The sequence below is a fragment of the Vulpes lagopus genome, chromosome 19 (genome assembly GCF_018345385.1).
Source record: "Vulpes lagopus strain Blue_001 chromosome 19, ASM1834538v1, whole genome shotgun sequence".
In the NCBI taxonomy this organism is placed as follows: domain Eukaryota; kingdom Metazoa; phylum Chordata; class Mammalia; order Carnivora; family Canidae; genus Vulpes; species Vulpes lagopus.
This window is the reverse complement of record NC_054842.1, coordinates 49,693,993-49,709,996: the sequence shown is the minus strand read 5'-3', so window position 1 is coordinate 49,709,996 and position 16,004 is coordinate 49,693,993. Positions and strand designations below refer to the sequence as shown.

The 16,004-nt window shown below is 46.3% G+C and overlaps 1 protein-coding gene across 5 annotated transcripts in view; it reads right to left on the bottom strand.

The window, feature by feature from the left end:
* Positions 1–16,004, bottom strand: part of MME (membrane metalloendopeptidase) — a 137,339-nt gene that overhangs the window by 93,350 nt on the left and 27,985 nt on the right. For 2 of the 5 annotated variants that reach the window (XM_041733930.1, XM_041733928.1), the window contains exon 2: positions 11,117–11,240. The gene's annotated coding sequence lies outside the window, so the exon portion shown is untranslated. The other 3 variants (XM_041733926.1, XM_041733927.1, XM_041733929.1) reach the window with 3 other exon arrangements.

Here is a 16,004-nt window from a genome sequence, read left to right as displayed (position 1 = left end):
AAAATGTCTTACTTAATGGTTATGTAACTCATGTTGGCTTAGTCTCACAGCCCCTGGGGTTATGATATGGAATTGCATTGATCGTGGTCCTTGGAGTTTTAATAGGGATGGTGATTGGGGAAAGAAAAGATGGGGCCAAATTTAGGACTTGGACACCACACGGAGAGATTAATAATAAAAAGAATAATTTTCCCAGTTTCCCCAGAAGAATTCAAAAGCGACCTAAAGAGCATCTTGAATATTAATCACCGTTCCCTGTCTGGAGCATTTGTCCTCCTGCTCTGATATTTCAGAAGACAACCTAGAGAAAAGCATTTCTGAAAGAATACCATTCACTTCTCCTTTTAGTTCTTAGAAACAACAATCGGTTCCTCTAGAGCTGGGAACCAGGGCAGCCACAGGGTTAAATTTAAGTGCTCTTTGGCACCACCAGGCTTCCAACTAGCAAGAAAACTAGTAGGCAGGCATGCTTTCTCCTTGCTGGGTGACTCTTTCCTTCCTTCTCCTCCTTACCCTTGGGATTGGGGTACAGAGGCAGCTGGGCTCTCGATGGTTGTGCACCTAATCCCTGCAGAAATTGTTACGGGGGGAAAAAGGCAGTAACTAAAGCTGTTAGTCCTTTCACTGGCACCAACAGACTATCCTCGGAATCACCTGCACACTCTCCACCTGCCTCTCTTGCAAACGCTCTGCAAAATTGTAGTCTTCTGCTCCTAAGCAGCGCTTCTGAACGGCACCGATCGAAAACAGAAATGATGCAAGTGAAACTTCCTAGTAAACTTTGTCCCTCATGTCCAGATACCTCTGCTGGATTCTCTATGTTCTTGCAAGAAAACGGGGCTCAGAATCTCGAACAGCAGGATGGAACCTATCACCAAGCCCCAGGCACTGGAATATCCACCTCGACTACACACAAGCCCATTTTAGAGAAGGGAGGGGAGGGGGTCATTATACAGAAGAATACAAAAACATTATAAAGTTGATACTTACAGCTCCGTATCAAAGTAGGATGTGCCAAAAAAACACCTACACGTTTATAAACCGCATCTCAATCTAGAGACAGGGTCGGAAAGCTCACCCCAAAAAGCAGACGCTTCCACAGGAGAGGAGAGGACAGAGGATTAAGAGATGTGACCCAACAAGCAATCTGTGAACTTCAGCTGGGCGACAGCACCAAAAGAACACTCGATTCCTTTTGCTTAGGTAGAAACTGCGTTTCAAAGCAACAGAAAGCAGCAATTCTTAACACCGGTTGAGCACAGGCATCACTTTCTGATAGAGTCAAATCAGAGCACCTACAGCACCGCAGTTCTGTTCAAGGGAAGTCTAGAAACCAAAGCAATTTCCATCTTCAGGGCGCTTCAGCGCTTTGGCATGCCCGCAAGTCTCCGGAGGTGCCCTAGTAACACAGTGCGCGTGATGGAAACTGAGGCACAGGAAGCAGGACAGGCGGGTTCGCATGGAGGCTGTGGCTGCAGAAGCAGAGAAGCCAGGTACTCAGGAGACATCACCTCCTTCTTTTTTTTGGGGGGGGGGGACATTAATCTGCAGGTGTCCCCGGGGTGGGGGGCCTGGGATGTGGGGGTGCGGGCCCCGAGGGCCAGCCGCCTGGCTCCCACATGCAGGGCAGCCGGTCAAGGAAAGTCACAGCAGCAAGTTCAAGGAGGAACCGGGGAGATGTCGGTTTGCAGGGGGACCGAGAGCCACGGCAGGGGGGGCGGGGAGGACCCGCAGCTCCGGCACCTGCTGCCCCTACAAGTCAGGTCCCACCTGCATCACCTGGAGGGGTGGGGGGGGCGGGGGAAACGCCGGGTTGCCCGCACCCTGCTTGCCGGGAGGGGACGCAGGGGTCGGGGAACTTTCATCCCCGTAGGCCCCCCACGACCGAAGCCCCCGCGTAGGGGGCATCCCCGCGGGGCACGGAGGTCGGCGCCCCAGGAAGACCTGGGGTCATGCGCGGCGCTTGCGGCTCGGGGAGAGTCAAAGTGGCGAGAGAGTTCGGAACCGGGAGGAGATCCGACAGGGACCGAATGGAAACAGACCTTGCATTAAAAAAAAAAAAAAAAAAAAGAGGAAAACCCCCCCAAATCGGCGTGCGCGCTGCGGCTGGCGATCCCCAGCGCCCCACGCGCCCCCCAGGTGGGCGCCCCCGCGGTTGCAGCGCGGACCTCCCCAGGGCAGGGGCTGCCCCCTGCGCGCCCCCCCTGCGCCCCAGGGCGCCCCCCGCGCACCCCAGGTCGGCGCCCCTGCAGTTGCAGCGCGGACCTCCCCAGGGCAGGGGCTGCCCCCTGAGCGCCCCCCCCTGCGCCCCCCGCGCCCCCCAGGTCGGCGCCCCCGCGGTTGCAGCGCGGACCTCCCCGGGGCAGGGGCTACCCCCTGCGCGCCCCCCCTGCGCCCCAGGGCGCCCCCCGCGCCCCCTAGGTCGGCGCCCCTGCGGTTGCAGCGCGGACCTCCCCAGGGCAGGGGCTGCCCCCTGCGCGCCCCCCTGCACCCCCCCGCGCCCCAGGGCGCCCCCCAGGTCGGCGCCCCCGCGGTTGCAGCGCGGACCTCCCCGGGGCAGGGGCTGCCCCCTGCGCGCCCCCCCTGCGCCCCGCCCCCGCGCCCCAGGGCGCCCCCCGCGCCCCCCGCCCGCCCGGGACTCACCGCGGGGTCCGGGACAAGTTGCCGGCTCCGACCAAGGAGCCCCCCGGGCGCCGGGCGGCGGGTGCGTGCGCCCCCAGGGCACCCCGGGGTGCAGGCGGCGGGCGGGGGCGGGGTGGGGGCGCCCCGGGAGCCGCCCCCGGGCACTCACCGCGGCCTCTGGCAGCTCCCGCGCGGGGACTCGCGGCTGCTCCCGCTGCGCCCGGGCGAGCTCGGCCGCGCACATCCCCGCGCCCCGCGCCCCGCGGCCCCCCCGCCCGGCGCCGCAGGACCGGCCGGCGAGCAGTTCCCCGCGCGACCTGCAGGGCTCGGCCGGCCTCGGCGCCCCGGCACCCCCGGCCCTCCCCGAGGGCTCGGCCCAGAGCCCCCCGGACGCCGGGCTCGGGGCGCCCCGCACGCAAAGCCCGGCCTCCCGCGCCTGGTCCCTGGGGCGCCCCCGGGTCAACCTGGGCTGCAAACGATGCTCTGGTCCGCACGGTCTCCTCCAGCTCCGCGCTCCTTCCTCCCTCCGGCCAAGCTCCCTGGCTCTCTCTGGTTTTTTTTCCCTTATGTTTTCTCTCTCCCTGCCCCCCCCCTCTTTTTTTGGTTATTTTCTTGCTTTCTTTCTTTTGCTTTCCTGCCTTTCATCACCCCCCTTCTCTTGCCCTCCTTCCTGTCTTTCACCCCCTCCCCACTCTCTCTCCCTCTTGCCCTCCTTCCTGTCTTCCTCTCCCTCTCCCCGCTTTCCCTCTCCTCCCTTCCTTCTCCTCCTTCCTTTTTCTTGGTCAGACCGACAGGATGGCAGGAGCTGTGCTGTGTCCTGAGACGCCCCCCTCCCGCCTCCTGCCTCTGGGGCCCCGAGGGGGTGGGTGGCCTCCTGCGGGCCTGCGGGTGCGGAGGGAAAGTCGCAGAAAACTGAGCTGAGGAGCTCGACCTACTGTGGAACCCGAGTTCTCAGGTGTCTGCACCCTTGTCAGTGTAATGGAGCCAAGCAGGGCCCCATATTCCTGTAAGATCTGCAATTCCTTCTCAAGGAAGTCTGCTTGTTTGTTTGTTTATTTCTTTTTTAAAGAAAATACTTTTTTTCAAAGGCAATTCCTTTGTAAAAGCTGCCCCCCTTAGCAGCTTGAAGTGTCCAGGAGCTCCGGAGAACTACCCTCCCCTCAGGGGTGTTTTGACTGCACTTAGTCAAGGCCAAGCACCCAGGAGGAGCCCTAACACTGATCCCTTTGCTCTTTCCAATCAGGCCTAAGTGCAAACGCAGAGACACACGCACACCCTGGGGAGGTCCCACCGAAATACAGGTGACTCTTCTTGAACTTGCAATGATCTGCGTTTAACATCAAGTGACTGACACTCCTTTACCTGGTAGAGCCGAAAAGCAAGGAGAAAGAGTGATGCTTGCTATGAAATAGTAAATGGAATACAATGGAGACACCTTTTTTTAAAAAAAAAGGATAAAACAATCATAAATAATTGGATTAATGTAGATAAAGCTAATATATAGGCTTCAAAGGTACTCTCTCCCTCCCTCTGTGCTTTGCTCTTTCTCGGTGCGTGTGTTGGATGCCACTTAATCCTCACGACAAACCTAAACTTCGATGTAATTGCCTCACAAATGAGCATAAGGAACTTGGCTAAGTTAAAGCCACCGGGAACTGTTTCAGTTGGAATGTGAACCCAGTGCATTCTTTTGTTTTGTTTTACGATTTTATTTTTAAGTAATTTCTACACCCAGCGTGGGGCTCGAACAAACCCCAGATCAAGGGTCTTGTGCTCTGCCGACTAACCAGACAGGTGCCCTTGACTCTTGATCCTTTTGATTCAAATGCTGAGTTTCTGGTATCCTCATGTTACAGAGAGGACTGAAGCATATATAGGTGATTCACTAAATTTACTAAAATTCATTGTGTGAGAAATCTAGATCTTATAACACTCTACTGCTTAATTTTTATTACTGTTCAGCTAAATCACCAAAATGTTATTTCAACCTTACATAATCAACAGTGAACTTAAAAGAAGTCAGAAAAATCCTTTCTTTCTTTTTTTTTTCCACGTAGCCAGTCCTCAGTTTCTTCATAGGGAGCCCCATATATTAAAAATGTAATACTTTTCTTCTCATTAACATAATAATGAATGTTGGGGGGGTGCCAGGGCCAGAATAATCCCCAAATTTGCATATCAACAGGAAATGCAAGTTAAACTCATGCCTGATCTTTACAATTCTATTTAAACTTTTCAAGCTACATTTTGTTTTCCAATTTGCACAAAAATTTTAAACAGAAAAAGTTCTTTTGTAAGGTAATAGAATATCCTTGCAGTTCATGAATATCTTATTACCGGTAGGAAATAAGACAGTCTGGTTTGTATATAGTGCCTCTAAACTTATAGCTGAAAGTTGAAAATAAAGATTAATCCATTTAAATTCTTTTAAACATTTAAGATGTTAATGAGAACTTTTTGGACTATTCAGTTATTAAGCATACATCATAGTTTTAGTTCTGTCTTGTTGCAAGAAGAGAAACCCTGCAGGAAGCCAATTCACTGATCCACTCTTGATAGGGGTATTTTAAAGGAAAAAAAAAGAATGAATATAGAGTATACAGCAAAAGAAAAATAGCATGGTTAATTATTTTTAGACTCCTTTTCAGCTGATAGTCAAGTGTATTTCCCATAAGAAGTCTTAATCTCATTAAAGTTTACCAGAAGTTTAAGGGTTTTATCAAAAAAGCTAAATCCCTTCCCAGAAGGAAGTGATGCAAGTTTGAGAAGATTTCTCTTTTAAGGGATCTAATAAAGAGCCCCCAGGTAATGAAACTCAGAAAACTGAGATTTACAGAGGTTGGCCAAGGTCATGCAATTTGGTGAGTTATACGGATGGAGGAGAAAGCCAGTCCTCCTGGCCACCATGCAGAAGTTATTAAGAGTGGAATGCATTGGTTCTAGCAACTTGCAAAGTAGATCCTTAAAAGCTGCCCTTGCATGCAACACTTGCCACTGCTTGATAAAAGTTTTTTTTTTTTTTTTTTTTTAAGGTCCTTTAAATGCACCACTGAGCCAGCAAGAAGGTGAAGGAAAAAGCCAAAATCATAGAGCCAGGACTTCCTGAAGGCTTGTAAGTACTAAAGATGGCACTGTCCTGGGGGATCTACCTATCTCTGTAGGCCTCCCCAAACCTAGAGCTGCAATTGTAACAGGGCTTAGAAGTGCCAGGGACTCCTTAGAGAGCAAGGTGAAAAGTCAGGTCAGAGACTCCTGCGTAAAGCTGAGGCCACTGAAAAGAAACATCTGTAGTGCAAAGGTGAACTGGAAAAAAGAAAAAACCAGAAGTCAAACTATTCCCACCCCCGCCCTTCCCTCGCCATGCCAAACATAAATGTTTGCTTTTGTCAGCTTGACTCAGGCAGGTATATTTATGCCAGAAAGCTTCTGCTGAAAATTCATAATCAGGCCAGACTTCAGATGGACAGTAGGGCTAGGATTTACACTAATTATGTGGCATGAAAATTCCCAAGTTAAAAATCTATAATAAAGTGGTTCCAGCTGGACTATGCCAAACAAAAATGGAGAGAATTTTATTACTTAACTCTCACTAAAGGAACTTACTGAAAATGAACTTATAAAACAAAATGATACTGAAGTAGGAGAGCTGAAGGGACTCCATTTTAGAAAGGCTCCATCTCTGCTGTTTTTCTGCTAGGCCCCGTTTGCTCACATTCCATATTTTGCCTCTAATATGCCAAAGAAGTTATGTTCCCACTTCAAGGGGGAAGCAAGAAAGTTAATCGTTTTCAGAATTTTGTCCTAGGCCCCACACACCTGATAACACCTAAGTTGAGCCAGATCCCAAATCCCAGACATTACTAACCTTAAACAAATCTCAGCTAATGCTGGCATCGATACCCCTGCCTTCAGTAATTCATGGAATAATACCTATTGTTCACCCAACACTCACCTTTGATTAGACCCTACCATGGATTCCTGAAGAAATACATACCCTAGATCTTTTCTAACATAAACCCCTAGCCCCGGGCCACGATGAGACCCATTCTCCTTTCCTCTCCGAGTCTGCTATTCTCTGTCAGCCACCCTATTCGATAAACTGTTCTCACTTTCTCTGGCTCACAGTTGATTTCTAATCGAAGTGAAGCCAAGGACCTTCTTGATAGGTCCTGTGGGACCCTCCCCTGTGTTCTTAGACTCAGCCTGCCTGAGTTAATACTAGATAGATCAGATATTAAAGGAGGGATAAGCAAAGAATATAGTAACAACATAGGTAAATCTAAGCAAACACTGGCAAAAAAAAAAAAGTCTGGGCGTACAGATGGCCAACAGACCCAGAAAAAGGTGTTTACTCATTTGATGGCCAACAGACCCATAAAAAGGTTATCACTCATCATCAGGGAAATGCAAATCAAAACTACAATGAGCTATCACCTCAGACCTGTCAGAATGGCTAAAATCAACAACACAGGAAACAACAGGTGTTGGAGAGGATGTGGAGAAAGGGGAACCCTCTTGCTCTGTTGGTGGGAATGCAGACTGTGCAGCCACTGTGGAAAACAGCATGGAGTTTCCTCAAAGCTAAAAAATAGAACTACCCTATAATCCAGTAATTGCACTACTAAGAATTTACCCAAAGAATACCAAACTGCTAATTCAAAGGGATACGTGCCCCCCAGTGTTTATAGCAGCATTATTAACAATAGCCAAATTATGGAAAGACGTATTGGCCCAAATACGTCCATTGACTGATAAATGGATAAGGAAGATGTGGTGTATGTATACAGTGGGATATTACCCAGCCATCAAAAAAAGAATGAAATCTTGCCATTTGCAATGGCATGGCTGGAGCTAGAGAGTATACTGCTAAGCAAAATAAGTCAGTCAGAGAAAGACAAATACCATATGCTTTCACTCTTATGTGGAGTTTATGACACAAAGCAAACAAGCAGAGGGAAAGAAAGAGGCAGACCAAGAAACGGACTCTCAGCTATAGAAGACAAACTGCTGGTTACGCAAGGAAGATAGATGGAGGGGATGGATTAAATAGACGATGGCATTAAGGAGAGTACTTGTGATGAACACCAGGTATATGGAAATGTTGAATCACTGTACTGTACACCTGAAACTAATATTATGCTGCATGTTAATTGGAATTTATATACAACTAAAAAAAAAGGGGAGTGGGGAGTAAAAAAGAACAACTAAAATACTAGACATAATGGTGTATAACTTGAGAGTTAATTAGACTTAAAGCACTCTAAGTGCTTACTTGTGTGGTTGGTGTTGTGCCCAAGATTGCAAATCCGAGAAACCACCAAGGAGTCGACACGGATGCAAGCGCACACACAAGGGTTTATTAGCGAGCTCGAACTTGGGTCCAAGTCTACCTGACACAGCGGAGCAGGGACTTGGACCCCGAAGTGGGTAACAGCTGGGTTTTTTATGGGCTGGTCTAGGGGATTTTCAGAAGGGGTGGAGGAATTTCTCAAGTTCTGTTTACATTCTGACATGGGGCTTTCAAGGGCATTGAGCTCTGTTCTCATTCTAATATGGGACTTTCTACCACAGGCCTGAGCTCTGTTGTCTTTGATATGGGATTCCCTGCCGAGGACATTCTGCAGTTTCTATAAAGTTCAGCTCTTATTCACAGGGGCCTAAGATGGCTGTACTTGGGCTAATGCTAAACTTGAGGTGGAATGGCCTTGATTTTTCTCGGCCTCCACAGTTGGAAAGGAGGATAATGATACTATTAATTTTAGATTTTATTAAATTGATTATACATGCAGAAATTACTAGTATTAACCACTCAAAGAGGGGAAATACAGTGCATAAGGTCAACTGTTCCAGAGAGAAGAAAACTAGAATTAATAAAGGGCAATCTAAAGGAAAATAAGAAAAGAGAAAAAATGAAATATTAGAAAACACAGAAAGTACAAAAATAAGATGACAGGAATAAACCCAGGTTTATCAATTACAATAAATATAATTGGACGTAATTCTCCAGTTATAGGGCAAAGATTATCACACAATAGATAAACCAAATGCAGCTACCTTCTATTTAAGAGACAAACTTAAAACATAAGAGTATAGAATGGTTGAAAGCAAAATGATGGATAATAAAGATATATCAAACAAATATTAACCAAAAGACAACTGGTGTAGCAATATTGTAATCGGACAAAATAGACTTAAATTTTACCAAAAAAAAAAAAAAAAAAAAAGGAGAGAGAGAGTACTCAGTTCAGCAGGGTAATACAATTCTAAACTTGGTTACTTCTGGGAGCATTCGTGTTAAATAGGACAAAAAATAACAGTACAATAGGAAATTGATAATTCACCACGATAAGGATGATTTTAATATGCTTTTCTCAATATTTCACAAATCACGAGCACAAATCAGTAAGGACATAGAAGATCTGAATATCAGTACTAACAATGTGTCTAATAGAACTGTATTGAATATTTCACCCAAGAATTGGAGAATACACACTTGTCCTTGACAAGTAATTCTTCTGGAAGGTGTGGGCTAGAGTTTGGGCAAGGGAGCTTCTACCGGAGGTTGTATGTTAAAGCCTCCCCCCTCTCTCTTTTTTTCTGTTGAGATTTATCTCCCTGAAGTTTGCACTTCAAGGAATGGCCTAGATAAGATGATAAGAGTTAGTTTAGCTTGGGGGAGAAGACTTAAAAAAGAAAGAAAATCCTATCAGGTTTTGAATATCAACTTCTAGTTTGGCCAAGAATTTTTAAAAATCCTTTTAAATATCTTTCAGTTTCAGCGGGGAAGCAGTATATATTTCTGGCGGTACTAAACACCTCTCTGGACTTAAGAGGCATCCAAGAATTGAGGGCAAAAGCTATTTTATTTTTCTCTCTTTATTGAGCACTACAGACAGACCTAGAAGAGCTAACTCTGGTGAGAATCTCCACTCTTAGCTGGTTTCTGACGGTCTTCCTAGGATTTTATCCACGGGCTACAAGTGGGTTTAAAGCAGAGGGTGTATCTCCTGTATGTACCAGAATTTAGCAAGGTTTTTCATTAATTCTAATTTGAGTTTGTTTCCCTTAGCTGTTTAAGGGGAAAAGACACAGCAGTTTATCAGATAATTCCTCAGAGTCTTGTCAACTCTGAGAGGGGTCCCTATGGAGGTTGTCCCTTCACGGTAAGGCCACTGACTTGGTGGACTTTCATTTACAGTCTTGTAGTCTCTTTAGAGTGGAAGGACAATTTAGACAGAGGATAAATGATAGAATGAGTGCTATAAAAGAGGAAAGTAGGAGTTGGGTCCATCTTTGGTTTTAGATACTTTTTGTGTCATTTTTGTGTGGGTGATCTTTTTTCAATGAAGCTATTTTGGAATCTTGAAGCCTTCTGAAGCCTTCTGCATACCAATTAAAATAGGTATCTCATTCTGTTTGTTTAATTTGGGAACACTATTTTTAAGTGCACTTCTTAAACGATCTTATCTAATTGGAACATTCCTCATAATGGCCATTGTAATTTCCCTCCCTGAGGGCTGGCAGCAATTTTGTTGGACCCTTAACCACAAAACAGAGTTCGACCCACATTTCCGTCCAGCCGTGTTTTGGGAACCCCGACCTGACAGTTACTAAGTTCTCAGGAGACAAAACAGTGATGTCCAATTCCAGGGTTTCAGGGTAAGATTTTGTCATTTTTGTAGATATTTGTAAGTTCCAGGAGCATAGCAATTAGACTTCAAATAAGCAGGTATGCTGGAAGGTGGCACACTTAACGCCTTAGAATTTAAGGATCTCATTCTTTTTCAGCTAAGCCTTTGAATCTCTTGGAACCAAACTGATACCTAATGAAGATGTGCCACTGGGGTGGAGATCGTGCGGTGTTTTGGGGTGAACCTCATTGCACAGAGATTTTTCTTAAGGTTGGCAGGTGACCTAGTGTCAAGCTAACCTGTTCTGTGACCAACTTATCCTAACCTGGGAGTCTTTAGTGAAGAACATTCTAAAAGCTTTTAAGTGCTCAATTCATGCCCATCAAGTTTTGTGGCCTTTTATCATTCAAGATTCCCAGGAACAGCGGCTTTTACTTAGTGGACCCAGTCCAGCTTAAGCCACATCTAGTCTGATCCCAGATCCAGTCCAGTTCTTACATTGGATCCAATCTGATCTTGGACCCAGGCCAATTTGTCAGCTGAACCCAGTCCAACTACCAGGATTTCCCAATGCGGAATCTAGGGATTGGGGAGAGAACCAATGGACCCCCAATGAATGGAGATTGCAGACTGACTGCGACAAATGGGGAAATACAGCTGCCGCCAGCAGTTCCCAACATGGAATCTGGGGAAGAATTCCAAACAAATGTGGAACTGCCAACTAAACTACCAGCAGTTCCCAATGTAGAATCTGGGGACAACCAAGGGTTGGGGTTCCTAATCAAATAGGGAACTGAATGGAAAGTCAATTAGATTGGGACTTGACATAAAAAGAGTGGAGCCCAGAACTGAGAGGAACTTACCTACAGCCTTGGAAATGGCGGAAAAGGCAATCGAAGGATTCTCAGGTTACCACGCTGGTTTTTCTTGTCATCTCTGAAGCTATCAGGAGTTTGCTTCTGATGTTTGCCACTGGTGCCACCAAATCTGTTTTAAAAAATTCAGCTGAGTAAATTTGAAGATCTAATTGGCTTTATTCAATGATTCATGAATTAGGCAGCATCACAGCTAGCAAAGAAGAGAGGAGCTTCAAAGAGCTGTGCAAAATGGGAGACTTTTATAGGAAGAGGGCAGGGACAATGGAAGAGTGGGTTATGTCATCTTCCGTTGGGGACAGAAAGGGTCTATCCGGTGGATTACTTCACTACTGCTTAAGCCAGATTGACCGGTTTAAGATTACATTCCTGGGAGGGGTTGAAATCACAATGACACTAGGCATGAAGTCTTAGTTTGCTGAAGTGGGGCTTAGCACAAGTGACTCAATTTAAGACCTATTTCTTCTTTTTTTTTAGCAGCATGTATAAGAGATCGTCTTGATGACCTTGCAATAAGGAATGATTTCAAGCCCAAAAAGTTCAAAACATAAAAGAGTCTGATAAATTTAATTACAAATTAGATTCTATTTGCTAAAAAACAAAACAAAACAAACAAACAAACCTTGTAGAGAAAATAAAAAGCAGAGCACTAAAGAAAGATCTACAACATAAAATGGAAATTAATTGGAATATATAAAGGACTGCAAATAAAAGCCAGACAATTCCCCCAAATGGAATAAAGACAGACATTAAAACAAGCCTAAATAAAAAAGACCATCGCGTATAAGAAGATACACAATCTCCTTAATAGGTAAACGCCAATTAAAACTCCAATGTAGACCCAAGTTTTACTCAACCTGACTTCTTACACATCACTGGGAAGATTAATAATTTGTACAATCTGCCAGAAGAAAAAAAAAAGTCATCCTTGTAAAAGGCAAACAATATTATGGGCTATCTTTTCAATGGGATTTTGAGCATCGGCTAGCACAAAAGTAGGAAAACTTGGTCTGTAAAGGGCCAGATAGTTAATATTTAAGACTTTGTCCACATACATTTGTTGCATATCTTTTTTTTTTTTCCTTTTAAAACTCCTTAAAAACATTTTAGTATCTTAGCTTGTGGGCTCTATAAAAGCAGGCTGCTTGACCACTACTGGATTTGGTCAGCCAGCTGCAGTTTGCAGATTCCTGGCTTAGCGATCCTCCAGGATAATCTGACTTTATTGGTGCGTATACCCTGGGTGACTTTCTACTGACCATGCTATTTTGCAACTGGAAAAAGGGAGCCTTTATTGGAAACTAATAATAATGCAAATGCATTTGTTTGGGAATTTGTAGGAAAATGATAGCAACGGAAATTATTCTTGTTTAAACAATGCAAATAAATCTTTTCTGGCAAAGACACTAATGATTCCCATTGAAAAGATAACCCCAAACGTAACCCCCAAAGATAATCCCTGTGTATATTGACAGGCCAGTATAGATTTGGAAAAAAACTACACTTTAGCAAACTATTTTGGAAAACATTTGCATTATCTGGAAAGTTGAAAAAGCACATGATTTATAATCCAGCAATTCTACTTTCAGATACATATTCTAGAAAAGAGCCTGCACATGTGCACCTGGAGATATGAGCAAGACTTCATCACAGCATCATCTGTAATTAATAATAATAATAATAATAATAAAAAAACACTAGGAACAACACAAAAGTCCATCGGTGGGAGAATGGGTAAAATATTGAAATACATTCAAAAGGTGGAATACTAGGGATCCCTGAGTGGCTCAGCGGTTTAGCGCCACCTTCAGCCCAGGGAGTGACCTCGGGTCCCAGGATTGAGTCCCACGTCGGGCTCCCTGCGTGGAGCCTGCTTCTCCCTCTGCTTGTGTCTCTGCCTCTCTTGCTTTCTCTCTGTGTCTCTCATGAATAAATAAATAAAATCTTTAAAAAAAATAAAATAAATTTTTTAAAAAGGTGGAATACTAGAATTCGACACAGAATGCAAAATAAGCAACTGCAGTCAAATCAGTGTGGATGATTCTGAAAAACAATGTTGAGCGAAAAAGCGGGCAAATCCTGGGCAGGATTGTATAGATACGAAGAAAGGAGATGATGATTATGTAATCAAGGAAGCCCTAGATGAGTGGGTCAGAGAAACGCAAACAAGCATTTACAATAGAACATGGTAATTTTCATAACTGAGTTATATACAAAGTTCATTTGATATGTGATAGGCGACTTTTCACCGCTGGGCCTATCTGATTACTTCATCACTTAGCACTTTTTTTTTTTTTTATTAGATTTGAGGAATTCGCCAGAGAGAGAAGAGGATAAACGCATTCAAGATGGAGAGAACTTAGAGAACATTCTCTCTGTCTCGACTCGTGCAGGAGATGCAGTGTAATATTTTGATGACTTCAAATGGTTTGGGGTTGCTGAGCACGGGAGGGATGGCGAGGGAGAGCCCACCGAAGGGGTCGGGGCCAGATCACGCAGGACTTTGTGCCTGCTGACAATGGTTGACGCTCTGTTGCAGGCCGGAGGAAGTGGTAGCACTTGTTGAGGGGCAGGAGGCCCAGCTGAGGGCGCCCAGGCTGCGCCAGGGCTCGAGGAAAGGTGGACGGGGAGGCAACAACGCGGGCAGAGACACCTGCCAGGGGCCACGCAATGATCCCAGGAGAGCTGCTTTTTCAAATAACCGACTGACCTCAGGCGGTGAAAGGTTTTTGAGCGGAATCCACAGCATTTGGTGGGTGTTTAAACACCGAAGGTAAAGAAGCAGCAGGAATCTAGAGTGACTCCCGCAGTCTGGGGCAACGAGGCCAACCTGCCCCTTGCCTGAGACAGGAGACGGTTGGCGGCCAGCGGTGGATAGGACGTCGGGTGGCTTGCTGAAATTGTCGCATGTCTGCCACGTGATAGAATCCAACAGGGGCAGGTTTGTGTTAGGGGCCGGGGACACCCGGTGGCTCAGCATTGGAGCATCTGCCTCTGGCCCAGGGCGTGACCCCAGGGTCCCCGGATCGAGTCCCGCATCGGGCTCCCCACAGGGAGCCTGCTCTTCCCCCTGCCTGCGTCTCTGCCTCTCTGTGTCTCTCATGAATAAATAAATAAATCTTAAAACAATTATTTGTTATGGGCCAAGTGCAATCATTAACCGCGATGATGGGACAAAGAAGGCCCTGAAATGCCATAGCTTCATGACCCTGTCACCAGGCCAAGTTTTTGACCATAACTGACTTGACTGAAACCTGAATTTCCAAATGTGGATGGAGCCCACGCTCCGGCTACGCTGTCCCATGTGCTCCGATAGTGCGGGGCAGGACCCCCATGCGGACACGCGGCACCTTCCCCTGCATGAGGCCGTGACTAAGCTCAGTTACAGACCTGGGTCTCACCCCCACCCCCAGGTCCCTAAGCAGTCAGAAATTCCTCTATTGACCAGGTACAGAGAAGGGGGATGCACGCTTGGCATCCACAAGCCTGGCACCCGTCCTAGCTTGGCGGGAGGGCTGTCTGTGGCAGGTACTCCGAGGGGGCCACTGCCACACGCTCAGGACGTGGGCCTGTGACCCCCCCCGGGACACCTCTGGGCTGCGTCTCCTGCGGACATCCGAGGCCGGCCGGGAGCTGAGCACTAACCGGGCAGCCCCTAGGGGGAACCCAGACTGGGGACAGCTGTTCAGCCCTGGCACCGGGCACCTCGCCAGCTCTGCTGCTTTCTGACTCTGACCTTGAACAGGGGCGCTGAGTGCAAGCAGTCGACGGGGACAAGCAAGATAAGGAAAAGTAATGTGGCTTCTAAGCAACCTCCAGGTGGGAACGCTTGCATCTCACCTCGATCCAGTCACCTTGTCAATATAATCAATTCCCAACCCCTCTTGGATCCGTAGTTTCCAGGAAAAGTGCCAAATGAAATAGAAATATCTTGATGTTACTCTTAGGGTTTTTGCTTTATCCCGTAGCATTTCATTTGTGAAAATAAAGCTGACCTTTAACCCCGCCGTTCTTAATCCTTTCCACCAGACAGTCACTCTTACCAGTTCAGATTATTGCATTTATCCATGTTCTTTAAGTCCTAGGGATGCCTGGGGGGCTCAGTGGTTGGGCGTCCGCCTTAGGCCCAGGCCGTGACCCCACATCGGGCTCCCTGCATGGAGCCTGCTTCTTCCTCTCCCTCTCCCTCTGTGTCTCTCATGAATAAATAAATAAAATCTTAAGAAAAAAATCCTAATGAAAAATCTTTAAAGTTCACCTTGATCCACACATGCATATGTACGCACACAGCGGCTTTCAGTGCACATTTGTATTATAATGTTTAAAATACCTGAATGCCAAATCCTAGGGAACACTCACTGCTGTAACTAATTGTTCTAAGACACGTTTTAATGTAAAACAACAACAACAACAAAATATTTTCCAGAATGGTGATGCAGGAATACTATTCCACAAGTTTGTTCAGTGTGCGTTACTACACTACAACTTTTAAAATTAAGCCAGAAAAAAAATTAAAGGGATGAAGGTATTAATAGGATCCATTCGCCCAGGGCAAAATGCATGGAACTGAAAGCTCCAAAAACGTTCAACAATGTGCTCGGTCTTGTTTTTGCTCCTATCAAACGGATCGTGTTATTATAGAAGAGTTTTTGTCTGTCCCCCAGCCCACCTGTGATATCTACGGTTATTGATGGAGGCAGCAGTTACATTCCCAAGGGAAACTAATCTCTTCCTGTTCCCCCTGGTTGTGCCCATTTCCTGCTGCCTCTCGAGCCGGGGAAGGGAGGCAAATCCCAATAAGGTATTTCTGCTGGGACTGTCTGACATCACAAAGATAAAGGATAGGTTTAGTCACATTCTTGCTAAATTGAGTCAG